This window comes from Plecotus auritus (assembly GCF_963455305.1).
Source record: "Plecotus auritus genome assembly, chromosome: 3".
Taxonomy (NCBI): Eukaryota; Metazoa; Chordata; class Mammalia; order Chiroptera; family Vespertilionidae; genus Plecotus; species Plecotus auritus.
The window spans coordinates 66,216,693-66,222,345 of NC_137772.1; positions in this window are offsets into that span (position 1 = coordinate 66,216,693).

The following is a 5,653-nucleotide window of genomic DNA, read 5'->3' on the forward strand; positions in this document are numbered from 1 at the left end:
AGCCTCAAGGATAAATGAATTGTCCCAGAGATAATTGAACAGTGAGAAGAGAAGAAAGCAAAATTGGTACTCTGGGGCTCATCCACATTGAAGAGCTAAGCAAAGGAAGAGGAAACTATTAGGGAACCAAGAAGAACAACATGCAATTAAAAAATGTTTTTAAGAAGCCAACAGCCCTGGGAGCTGTGGCTTACTTGGTTGGATGTCATCTGGGTTGCGGGCTCAATCCCTGGCTATTGAATGATGTTTTGCTCTCACATTAATGTTTTTTTTTTTCTCTCTCTCTCTCTCCTTTTTCCTCTCTCTAAAAAATCAATTTAGCCCTGGCCAGTGTATCTAAGTGGTTAGAGCATTGACCGGCCCCTGAAAGATCTCAGGTTCCATTCCCAGTCAAGGGCATGTGCCTGGGTAGCAGGTTTGATCCCCAACCCCAGTCAGGGCAGGTTCAGGAGGCAACCAATTATTGTGCCTGTCATATCAATGTTTCTCTCTCTCTCTTTCTTTCTCTCTCTTTCTCTCTCTCTCTCTTTCTCTCCCCTTCCTTCCATCCATTGCACTCTCTCTAAATATCAATGGAAAGAATATATCCTCAGGTGAGGATTAATCAAACCAAACCCAAAAAAATCAATAATAATAAAATAAAAAAAGCCAGGAGATAGTAGTTGTGGTGGACATTGTTGGTTTCCAAACAAGTATCAATTTCCTGCTCTCCTCATACAATCTCTCCCTTCATGAAGTCCAGGAGCCTTTAGGAAAGCTGAATGTCTATAGTTCCAAGGATTGACCTAACTAATCTAAAGATAATCCCACCCCCTTGAGTGGGGGCTGTAAAGGGCAAGTAACCCAATCACATTCAAGAAAAGTTTGATGAAATGGGTGAAGGTGTCAAAAGTTACATACTTCTAATTATTATAAGTTCTGGGATGTAATATACAAAGTGGTAACCATAGTTAACAAATTGTATTGTATATTTGAAAGTTTCTAAGAATCTGTCTTAAAAGTTCTCATCATGCCCAGCTGGTGTGGCTCAGTGGTTGGGCGTTGAGGTCATGTTATGAACCAGGAGGTCATGGTTCAATTCCTGGTAAGGGCACATGCCCAGGTTGGGAGCTCCATCGCTAGTGAGGGGCATTCAAGAGGCAGCCTATCAATGATTCTCTCTCATCATTGATGTTTCTATCTCTCTCTCTCTCCCTTCTTCTCTGAAATCAATTAAGAATATTTTTTTAAAAAGTTCTCATCACAAGAAAAATAATTGTAACTATGTGAGATGATGGATATTACCTACACTTATCATGGTCATCATTTTGCAATATGTACATTACCAAATTATTATGTTGTACACATTAAACTTATACATTGTTGTATGTTAATTATATTTTAACTAGAGGCCCAGTGCACAAAATTGGTGCATGGATAGGGTCCCTAGGCCTGGCCGACGACTAGAGCCAATCGGGGCCTTCCTTCATTCCGTGCCACCGCCTGGTGGTCAGCACACGTCATAGCAGGCGGTCAAACTCCCAGTCGGTTGAATTCCCAAGGGGACAATTTGCATATTAGCCTTTTATTATATAGTATAAAACCAGAAAAAAAAAATACATAAAAAAGAAAGGACAGTTTGATGGGACTTCAGATAAATTCTTCATTATTCTCTTAGAGGAACTTCTAGAAGCAATGATTTCACTTCCTCCAGAGATCATCCTAAGTAGCTTTGAGGCTGCAGACCTCTCTCCCTGCCAGTCTGAGAAAGAAGCCCACTAAAGGAAGAAAAACAAGTCAGGAGAACCCCAGAGATACAAAGCTGGAGCTAACCCTGATACCTGCTCTACCTCTAGACTTCCCATGTAACCTATGAAGTTTCTTATTGCTTAAACCAATTTGGAAAATAATAATAACAATAACAATAATTAAACCAATTTGGGTTGAGTTTTCTGTTACTTTCTTCTGAAGCAGAACTGTTATAGTTGTGTCACAGAAACTGTAGAAGCAAGAACTTCTGCAGGAAATGATCAAGAGTGTTGAGTGATGCCTAGAGGCCAGGTGATGGACCTGAAATGCATCCAACAAATTTGGTAAGCAGGTCTTGAAAGGACCAGTTTCAGTGGTGGTAGCTGTGATGGGGAGATTCCAGTGAGTTGAGAAATGAATGGTAACTGAGCTAGCAGAGATCCCTCTTCAGTGAAGTTTGACCACAATTTGAAGAGAACACTGCAATGAGAAACAATTACTATAAAGGAATGTAGTGTTGAAGAAGATTTTTGTTTGTTTATTTTGAAGATAAGAGCTAATTAGTGGATGAGTCTACAGGTGGATCTCCAAGTTTCTTACCGTTACCATGTTCTTGCCTCCCCCAAATTCATGGAGAATCTCAGTGGAGAGAGTTAAGGGTTCAATTAACTATAATAGCTTCTTATCCTGGATCCAGCTGTAAAAACTTCAGAGAAGTCAAAAGCAATACCTCAGGCCGAAACCGGTTTGGCTCAGTGGATAGAGCGTCGGACTGCGGACTGAAAGGTCCTGGGTTCAATTCCGGTCAAGGGCATGTACCTTGGTTGCGGGCACATCCCCAGTGGGAGGTGTGCAGGAGGCAGCTGATCGATGTTTCTCTCTCATCGATGTTTTTAGCTTTCTATCCCTCTCCCTTCCTCTCTGCGAAATATCAATAAAATATATTAAAAAAAAAAAAAGCAATACCTCAGTATTACATTCCAACCTTCTTTTTTTTTTTTTACTTTCTAATCTTTATATTAGATATACAAGACCAGAAACATGCATAATGAGCCTACTAAAGCAATTAATAAGAAAAAATGGAAGCTCTTGAGAAAACATGTACAAGAAAGTTTATGCTACATTTTTTGTAACTGAAATATTGGGGGGAAAATATAAATGACTTATTAATAGAGAATGGTAAAACTAAAAGAATGCATTAAGTAATATTCTATTGACTACTTACTCCGGCATTTAAAAAAAAATGAGTTGGAACTCTATGCACTGACAATAAAAAATCCAAGTGAAAACATTATCTTATAGAACAATATGTGTGATATGATCCCACATATGAAATTCCAAACAGAATTGTTTATACTTATGCAGAGAAGAAAGGTCAAGAATATATGACAAAGTGGTTACTTCTTAGATGGAAGTGGGATATGGGATTCAGGGCAAGGGGAAGCTTCTTAGGAAAGGGCAATTTCATATGTATCTTATACTTTTATGTAAGTTGAATTTTTACAAGAATAATATTTTTATTTATTTTGTTGCATTATAAATTTAAAAAATGGTAAGTGCTTGAAAAAAAGTGAGGTAGTTTCATGTGATACTTATCTTTCTCTGACTGGCTTATTTCACTTAGCATAATACACTCCAGATTTTCCCATGCTATCTCAAAGGGTAAGTGATTCTTCTTTTTTACAGCTGCATAGTATTCTATCGTGTAAATGTATCACAGCTTTTTTATCCACACAAATACTGATGGGGTACTTGGGCTGTTTCCAGATCCTAGATATTGTAAATTGTGCTGCTATTAATATAGGGGATGGGGAGATGGGGAGGAGAGATTGACCAGGGAACTTATATGCATATATACATAGCCCATGGACACAGACAATAGTGTGGTGAAGGCCAGGGAGGGGTGGGGGACATCTATAATACTTTCAAGAATAAAGATTTTAAAAAATTTTTAAAGTGAGGCATTTGAAAAGCAGGAACTAAATTGTATCAGTCAGCATATCACATTTTCCCTTAAACAGGGAAAAGAAAAGACCACAAGACTGATCTTTTTTTTTTAATATATTCTTATTAATTTCAGAGAGGAACAGAGAGGGAGAGAGAGATAGAAACATCAATGATGAGAAAGAATCATTGATCAGCTGCCTCCTGCACGCCCTACACTGGGGATCGAGCCCACAACCCAGGCATGCGTCCTGACTGGGAATCAAACCATGACCTCCTGGTTCATGGGTCAACACTCAACCACTGAGCCATGCCAGCAAGGCAAGACTGATTATTTGTAATGCCCTTCTCTCACATTATAGAAGCCAAATGGATATGATTTTGTGTGCTATTCTTTGGGAGCATTTTAACTAATTAGTTGTTGAACATATGTAAAACCATTGGCATCAAGTTTATCTCTAACTCCATACTCACCAGCTGGTTAAATTTGGCATTATTTATTTTCAAATTGTAAGGCTGTTCAAATGAAATTGGCTGCTGCTTCATGAAGATTCCCATATGAGCACATTTGCATGTGTCAAATATACACTGTGAGGCTGACTAGGGAGCCCAAAAGGCTCAACTTGATCCTATAACAAATCTCATCAGTGAGCCAAGCAATTCAGTTGAATTCTCTGACAACTTGGTCACTCACCTAGGAAGTAAGAGAAGAGTAAGCCACACAAATGGAAGTACTACCCACTGTGATGTCTTAATCAAAGTCGTCTGAATAGATGGTTTCAATAAACAGTACACCACCAAACACCTAGAGAAATGAGACAGGGAATCCAATGCTCAGAGACAGAATTCACATTCTACACAAACATGAAATCATTTTATAAATATACTAGAGGTCTGATGCACAAAATTTGTGCAAGGGCCTCGGCCCTCGCAGCCCCGGCTTCACCCAGAAGGTCATCCAGAAGGACATCCAGAAGGTCGTTTGGCTTGCCCGGTCTAATTAGCATATTATACTTTTATTATTATAGATTGTGAGCAGTCTATTTCTATATAACTATAGTTATTATTGCAAATCTAACATAATTTAAAAACCTGTTAATTAAATTAGGCCAATAATGACCTTTAGTCATAGGCTATCAATGGTTTACCAAATAATTAACCCATGCACAGTGATTAGTTATCAGTTCCTAATTACAAAGGTCAAATGTTATATTCTCTCCACATAGTTAATTCAACAAGGTGTCAGACATCACCCATTCAGTCTCACAGAGAGAAAACTTCTCTAATACCTAAGGCAAACAATTCAAGAAGTGCCCACATGTGAATATTTGTCTAAATCATTCTGAGTCTGGAACAGAGTAGCAAATGCACCTGGCCTGGCTCTAAATTTGGATGGGAAAATTGCCTTTTTTATTGAGTTATAATAGTACATTAGTTTCAGGTGTACAACATAATGATTTAATATTGTAAAACAATCACCACAATGCAAATGTTTTTTAATAATTAAAACCATGGCCGAAACCGGTTTGGCTCAGTGGATAGAGCGTCGGCCTGCGGACTGAAAGGTCCCAGGTTCGATTCCGGTCCAGGGCATGTACCTTGGTTGCGGGCACATCCCCAGTGGGAGGTGTGCAGGAGGCAGCTGATCGATGTTTCTCTCTCATCGATGTTTCTAGCTCTCTATCCCTCTCCCTTCCTCTCTGTAAAAAATCAATAAAATATATAAAAAATAAATAAAAAAATAAAATCTTTAAAAAAAATAAAAAATAAAAAATAATTAAAACCATGGAACTCCCATTTGACCCAGTGATCCCACTTCTAGGAATATAATCCCAAGAAGCTGGAAACATCAATCAGAAAGGATATATGCACCCCTATGTTCATAGCAGCACAATTCACCATAGCTAAGATTTGGAAACAGCCTAAGTGCCCATCAGCAGATGAGTGAATTAAAAAACTGTGGTACATCTACACAATGGAA